General features: G+C 41.8%; 1 long non-coding RNA gene across 1 annotated transcript; it reads right to left on the bottom strand.

The window, feature by feature from the left end:
- Positions 1-6,440: 6,440 nt before the first annotated feature.
- Positions 6,441-7,254, bottom strand: LOC127746478 (uncharacterized). Its single transcript, XR_008008097.1, has 3 exons — positions 6,935-7,254; positions 6,728-6,817; positions 6,441-6,647 (listed from the first exon to the last, which is right to left on the bottom strand). It is a non-coding gene; the product is annotated as an uncharacterized LOC127746478 (long non-coding RNA).
- Between the last annotated feature and the right edge of the window lie 764 nt (positions 7,255-8,018).

The raw sequence follows: 8,018 nt of genomic DNA, 5'->3' as shown, positions 1-8,018 counted from the left end.
ACGCCGGTTTGGGCCATCAAATCTCGGGCAAAGTATGAACTATTATACATTGCTGGAAAGCCCAGGATGTCTACTTTCCAACGCCGTTAAGAGCGCGCCAATTGGGCTTCTGTAGCTCCAGAAAATCCACTTCGAGTGCAGGGAGGTCAGAATCCAACAGCATCTACAGTCCTTTTCAGTCTCTGAATCAGATTTTTGCTCAGGACCCTCAATTTCAGCCAGAAAATACCTGAAATCACAGAAAAACACACAAACTCATAGTAAAGTCTAGAAAAGTGAATTTTAACTAAAAACTAATAAAAATATACTAAAAACTAACTAGATCATACTAAAAACATACTAAAAACAATGCCAAAAAGCGTATAAATTATCCGCTCATCAACCGGCATGATGAAGTCGGCCCAAAACATAAAGCTACAAAAGTAACCCCTGAAAGAGACCTAAACAAGGTCCAAAAAAGAGGGTTACTAACAACAACTTGGACAAAACTGACCTGACGAAATCGGCAACCTCAACATTATACAAAGTAATTCCTAATAAAGACCTGAACAAAGTCCAAACAAAATGAATTGCTGGAAATAACATCAGGCAAAGGAATCAAGCCAATCTAAAGAGGTCAGACAAAGTTCCAACACTCCCAAAAGCCTAGAAAGGTACCAAGACGAGTGCAGATAGACATGACACAAAAACACAAAGTTATAATAATAGCAAGCTTCAGAGACCACCAAAATCAGCCCAAAAAGCTTGGAAACTACTTTGTTTTTCAAAATAAAGTTGCTAAACAAGCAACTAAAAGAGTGTCAACAGTCAGCAAACAAAATAAAGAGTTCAAAAGCCCACAAGCCGGGCTATCTACACAAGCAATTAGAAAATTCAATTAAACACCCGAAGGCTTCTCGGCAGCATCAACATGGGGTGAAGGAGGGCGAGTCTGGAGAGGCACTGTATCCACTGTCCCATCATCCCGATTCAAGATTTGGCAATCAGGATCTAATTCGGGATGAGTGACCACAGAGGAAGGAGCTAAAGAAGTTGGCACAATAGAAGCTTTGGCGGCAGGCTCAGAGGGAGGCCCAACATCATCATCATCAGGATCGTCAGGGACAATCTTGCCATCCTTCACAACATTATCCAAACTAAATAGAGTAAGGTCGACTTCCGGGGCAAGAACCCGAATCTGCTCCTTCAGGTTCTCATAAGCAGCATTTACGCTGCCTACAAGGTGACCCTAGAGCTCGGAATAATCAACTCGGGCCGACTCTAACTCCTCCCTGAGATGCATCATTTCCTGGTAGGTCATAGCGTAACTTTCTTTGTGCTTCAATGTCGTGTCCTCAGCCAACCGCACAAAAACCGCCAAGGCAAGGGAGCTAGCCTTCTCTCCCTCTAGCTCCTTCTCCAGTTGGTCACTTTCACTTTGAGCTCCTCCTTCAGACCCTTCATCCGGTCAAACTCTCTCTTAGCTTCCTCTATAAAGGCTTTGGTAGCATGCAGAGGAAGATTTTGGGCAATTCGATATAGGGCAGCTCCTATATGTGCCATCTTAATGCTACTTCGAGTTATAAAATCTAAGTGATGAAGGAGAGAAACATCATCCATGGAGAGGGCACCATAAGGAGTAATCTGTTGGTCAACAAAGCCAATGGGGTCAAAATCAGGCGCATCCAGATTGAAAGGTTCAATGGTTCGAGGCCTTTTGGAAGGAGGGACGGCCGTAGAAAAAACCACAGCAGCAGTAGAAGACTGTAGAGGATCCACTAAATGAACCCAAGGAGTAGGGATCATTCTCCTCGGGCCAGGGGAACTCGGCACAGACGGCTTCAATGAGACCTGAGAGGACCCTTCCCCATCCGTCCAGGACGAGGTGTTTTGAGCTGCAGTAGCTTTTCTCACCTTTTTGAAGGCCTTCATCACATCATTATTCTTGGCCATCTCTGAAAGATGAAAAACAATAGTTTTACAGACTGGGAAAGAAGGAGAAAACAAAAATAAGAAACAATATATATCAAGTAAATACCCAATGCAGCTCAAACGAGGGAGGGGTCCCCCAAAGATTTTTTAGTATCCAGATGAGGAGGTTCCCCCCAAAGGTCCTCCAAAACTGTTACAAAGGCCTGCTCAATCTCTCGAGCATTTCCCATGTATATCGGGATACTACTACATTCTGATGCCAATGCAGAGGAAAGGATGGCTCACCATTCGCTTCCAGAAAAAAGGGGCGAGCTCCCTCAACAGCTCGAACCTTGAAGAAATAATTCTTGAAGTCCCTAAGGGACTCGTCATACATGGTAAAAACCTTATGTCCTTGTGCATATCTAAAAGAAACCCACGAGGCTTTCTTTTTTGAAGAAATCCCGGGCTTAGTTAAAACAAACAAATAAAGGAAGAGAGTTTGAGAAGGGGTAACATTTAATTCTTGGCAAAGAAGCTGAAAAATCTTAATAAAGCCCCAGGAGTTCAGATGAAGCTGGGACGGAGCTACATTACACGACCACAACAAGTCGGTCTCAAACGAAGTAAAGGAAAAAGTGATGTCCAACTGGCTGAAAAAATAGTCGTAAGCATAAAAGAAAGGGCGATCCCCCTGGGTCAGGACAGGGAAGCAAACCATCTCCTCCAAGTCAGGTGCCACCAATTCATAATTCCTCTCTTGATCTCTACTCTTACAAAGACGGTGACGTTTCCTAAGCTCCACTTAGAATTCAGCATTTACCACAGAAACACACATCAAAACAAGGGAGTCCAACCAATCGGACATCCCCTCAGGGACCTTAGAGGACGTCTCTACAATATTTTTGCGAGAAGACATTGTCAACTAGTCCTACAAACAAGAAAAGGAGATTGGATTACTGAAAAACATCTCGAACGAAATCAAAACAACTCAGCCAACATAGTCCAGAACAGTACAAGCAGCAAAAGGAAACCCCAGGACCCACACCAAAAAGATCCAGGGGCATCCTTTGGAGGCAATCAGTGAACAAGGATTCAGGAAAATCTACAAGACTAAACGTCCCAACAAAACTCACAGCAACGATAGAGAGAAACCCTTTCTCAGAAAGCAACATCCCAAAAAAGAAAGTCATTACCCCAGAAAGCCATCAAAATAGCTACCTTCCAAATTTACAGTCTTAGCTTATCAACAAACAAAAAGCAAAACAACGTGAAGGAAATCAAAACGAGCCATCAAAAGAAAAAGTTCTTTTACGGGATTCATCAGCAAAGAAAGCTATTAGCATGACGAAAAACATCAAAGGAGCAATCTTCTGGGAAAATAAGCAGGTTCATGCAGTTCGCAAAAAAAGAAAAACAAGCAATATGAACCCTAGAATACAGAGGGACCATTTCAAAAGCAAGAAAAACCCACCGAACAATAAATAAGCAGGCGCACAGTGATACGAAGAGAATTAAACTTCCTAGCATGTATTTAAGCAAAAATCAAAGCTTTATCAAAAATCGAAGGCAAAGCAACGAAAGAAGTAAGGGAGCAGAAAATAGAACCAACCTTGAGAAAGAAGAAAGGCTTTGAAAGGCTGAAAGACGAAGCGATGAAAGACGTTCCTCGAAACAAAAGCATCAACAATTACCAAGCGACGTCACAAGAGAAACGCAAAAAATGCAAGTTTTCAGACGAAAACAGAAGGGGAGAAAGAAAAGGGAAGTTACAGCAAAGAAGCAAGAGAAGAGAAAACCATTTTTTGAGAATAAAATTCAAAATAAAAGCCAAGAGAAATGGAGCATCAAAAACCAATTAATGAGGGTATTAAAACTCTCACGCATTCCTAAAGCTAGGACGCTAATACAAAAGCGCACGCTTTCAGAGGAGACGAAAGAAGAAACATTTCGCATTCAAAAAGGAACTCTACAAAGATAAAATCGACAAAATGCTCGAGTTCGGCTTCACCCGAGAAGGTTCGAAATCCTAAAACTAATACTCGATCTCCAAAATAAAGACCGAGCTCGAGCAGGGGCACTGTTCATACCCTGGGTCAAGCTGTTCGACCCGGGATGTTTGGCGACAAAGTGACCGACCTCTTCAGGTCAGACTATTCGACCTCTTCTCAAAGAGCTCGGCCAAATTGCTAGGAATGCCCAGAAAAGGGCCCAAATAGAAGAACACGACCCAAATCCAAAGGTAGCCCAAGCCTACAGAGAGAAGGGAGGTTCCCTTGAAGATAAGATGACCTCACTCGAAAGATAAAGATAAGATAAGATAACTAACTTATCTTATCTAAGAAGGTCGCTCTACACCATTATAAATACACTGGAGCACCCAGGTATAACCCATACTCTGATTCTACTAAAAACCTATTTAATACCTTTGCTAACATAAGCATCGGAGTCCCTTGCATGTACCACCACCCTTCGGTGACAAAGGATCAGCAGCATTGGCAGTCCAACAAGTCAAACGCGGCAGCTCCGGCCACCACCTACACGCCGGACACGTCATCTCCGACCAGCACAATAGATCTCGACCGAGATCGACCTACAGTTTCAGGTAACCCTCGGAACAGTATGAATGACCAACAAGTCCCAAACATAGGTTCAATTAAGTCTATACTGTAAGAGTTTGATTTTTCAAACTTTTCTAGACCACTTTATACAAAACTAGGACTCAATATACCAATCACGGCCTCAAGCCCATCCAAACCAACATGACCCCTGGCTCAAACAACTCAATCATCAACCAATTCATCACAAACCAACCAATCAAACACAATCACAATTAATGTAGTTCAAACACAATCAATAGCAGTTACAACAGTTATAGCAGTTAGCAATTAATATAAGTATTCACATAGGCAAACCAGTTACAATATGCACACCCAAACAATGTCACATAAATGCAAATGATGAATGCCTGCCCTACTGGCTGTGATATCACATTGTCGGTTCAACTGCCAACCCGACACATCCCCATGGAGATGTTGCCCTTCGGATTCATGGTGTGGGAACCCCTGAGATATAGTGCTCAGATCACTATCAAGGGTTTTGCGCCTGTACGCTCGGATGATCCGAAGGGATGCGAGCGGGATCTATTGCCACCGACCTCACATCTAAGCGCAAGCGGGACGAACCACCACCCTTACGTCGCCGCCGCTACCTCGACAGGCGGGATCTAACCTCGGCCCCTGCCGGGCGCATAGCGTTTTCATAATCTCAACATAAAACAATAGTCCAGTGGTTTTTCAAAAAAACAGTTCCAACACATCAATCAGGCTCAATATCTTACTTCAAAATCATTCTTGGCCCATTTACTTTTAAATAACACCGTATTCAATTCACATCTTGCCAAGAATCACTTTTCAAAACGGAGCCACTTTCCACATCTTTTCAACACTTGCAAACAATCATAAAACCATGCCAAATACAAAATCTCTTTTGAAAGACTCAAAATCGGTCATTTGTGAATCAAGATTTGGTCGTAAAATTCCTCAGCAAGGTCTCAAACTTTAGGGGAGAATAACCTAATTAATTTTCTTAAATTCATTGAAAACCTCCGAAACCTAAATGTCTTCATTCGAATAAATAAAATAGAATTTAAACCAAAAACAAGACATGTATCAAAATATTTCGAACCAATTTCAAAACCAACTAACTTAAACCAAAGCCAAACCATTTGAACCAAAAACCAAACTTTAACTTCATTCTTAAATATGTTTCCAAAGGCTCAGAACATTGTTTCAATTTTACTAAATCAAATTCTAGAGACTACTTCAAACTTTTCCTAAAATGTCGTAAAGTGAAATTAGTTAATTGAAATCTAGGTTTCTTTTAAAATCTATTAAGACTCCTCCAAATCTGTTTACTTAAATCCATTTCCAAAACATAAAAATTTTCATATTTAAATTGTTTTTTAAAACATAATTCCTTTCTTAATAATTACATCCAAAATATAATAATTTTCTTAATAAGGCAAGGTCAAACATAATTGAATTATCAATCATTTAAATCAAAACATAATTCATTATTTTCAAAATAACATTTCAATCAAAATCTCAGAGTTTATAGAAATTTCAACAGCATCTCCCCTAAAACTTGGACTTTGCCACCCTTTTCGGGTCCCAACAAAACCAATCCTCAACTCTTTCCAACAGGTTCAAGACCAAATCAGTTTCCAATAAAACAAAAACTCAAACTTTCAGATTATGAAAAATCAATTCAATTCAACCATATCCAGAAATATCCAATTTATCGAATCAGACATTATCTCAATCAAACAGGCCACCATATTCATTCAGGACAAAATCAGGCAATTCATAAGACTCATATAATCACCAGAAATGCGTTTCGCACATCATATCTATTTATAACAATTTTCAATTTAATATAAATCAGTTTGTACAAAGGCCCCTACCTCAAAACACATAACCATAACCAAAACAAATCACAGAGTCCTTTCCGCCTCAACCCGAAACCAACAACCAAAGTCCTAGCTCCGCTTGTTTTTCTCAATGGTAGAAACAGCCTCAATGCCACATATAAGCTCGAATACTAATTTATTATACATCAATATCGCGAAAAATCTCAAAATTCATAACTGAAAGCTAATGGCGAAGGTTTTGAGATAGAGACACTTACTGAAATAAAAGGAATGGCACAGCAGCCTTCGCAACACTTATGCTACACACGAACATCAGAGCTCAAACCTACATTACCAAGCCTCAAGGTCTTTAACCAAACACAATCAAACGCTAAAGCAGGAATCTTTGAAACATGAAATACTCACTGAATTAACAAAACGAGGCAGCCACAGCTCTATATCAACCTGGCAGCAGCTCCGTCAGTGGCCAGAAGCTCCAGTGGCTCAGCAACAAACCTCAAATTTTGACATGAAATTCCATAAGCTAAACCTTACAACATAAATTCATCCAAATCCTTAACCGCGGATAATTAGAACAATTACGGTTTGAGTTTCAGAGCGTCGGAGACTAACTGTGATGAAAAGGAATGGCAGAATGGAGCAGCGGCTCCGGTGGCGACCTCCTACAGTAACCACACCGTTTCTCGGCAACCAGAGGCATAGTGGGGTTTCCTGGCGGCAAAAACGGCAGTGGCTGCGCGTGGTTCTGCCTCCTCTCCCCTGCATGACCCGGCAGCTGACCACTATAAACAAAAATAGATAGGTGATGGCGACGGCTGGACTCGTCAACGACGGCGGCGGTATGGGAACTGGCGATGACGGAGACGGCACAGATAGCAGTAGCGGCTCAGCGTTCCTGGCGGCGTTCTCCTCCATCGCGCATCTCTGCTTCGGCGGGTGATATGCGAAATTGTGATCAATACTTTTCACAAATCAAATAATCCCCGGTAATGAATCCAAAAACTTGGTGTTCAAGACCATGGCATAAACACAACTTCGCACAACTAACCAGCAAGTGTACTGGGTCGTCCAAGTAATAAACCTTACGCGAGTAAGGGTCGATCCCACAGAGATTGTTGGTATGAAGCAAGCTATGGTCACCTTGTAAATCTTAGTCAGGCAAACTCAAATGGATATGGGTGATATACGAATAAAACATAAAGATAAAGATAGAGATACTTATGTAATTCATTGGTAGGAATTTCAGATAAGCGTATGAAGATGCTTGTCCTTCCGTCTCTCTGCTTTCCAACTGTCTTCATCCAATCCTTCTTACGCCTTTCCATGGCAAGCTTATGCAAGGGTTTCACCGTTGTCAGTGGCTACCTCCCATCCTCTCAGTGGAAATGTTCAATGCACCCTGTCACGGCACGGCTATCCATCTGTCGGTTCTCAATCAGGCCGGAATAGAATCCAGTGATTCTTTTGCTTCTGTCACTAATGCCCCGCCCTCAGGAGTTTAAAGCTCGTCACAGTCATTCAATCATTGAATCCTACTCAGAATACCACAGACAAGGTTAGACCTTCCGGATTCTCTTGAATGCCGCCATCAGTTCTAGCCTATACCACGAAGACTCTGATCTCACGGAATGGCTGGCTCGGTTGTCAGGCGAGCACTCGGTTGTCAGGCGATCAACCATGCATCGTGTATCAGGAA

Source organism: Arachis duranensis, chromosome 4 (assembly GCF_000817695.3).
Source record: "Arachis duranensis cultivar V14167 chromosome 4, aradu.V14167.gnm2.J7QH, whole genome shotgun sequence".
Taxonomy (NCBI): Eukaryota; Viridiplantae; Streptophyta; class Magnoliopsida; order Fabales; family Fabaceae; genus Arachis; species Arachis duranensis.
The sequence above is the reverse complement of the archived record's forward strand: the minus strand, read 5'-3'. Positions and strand labels throughout refer to the sequence as shown.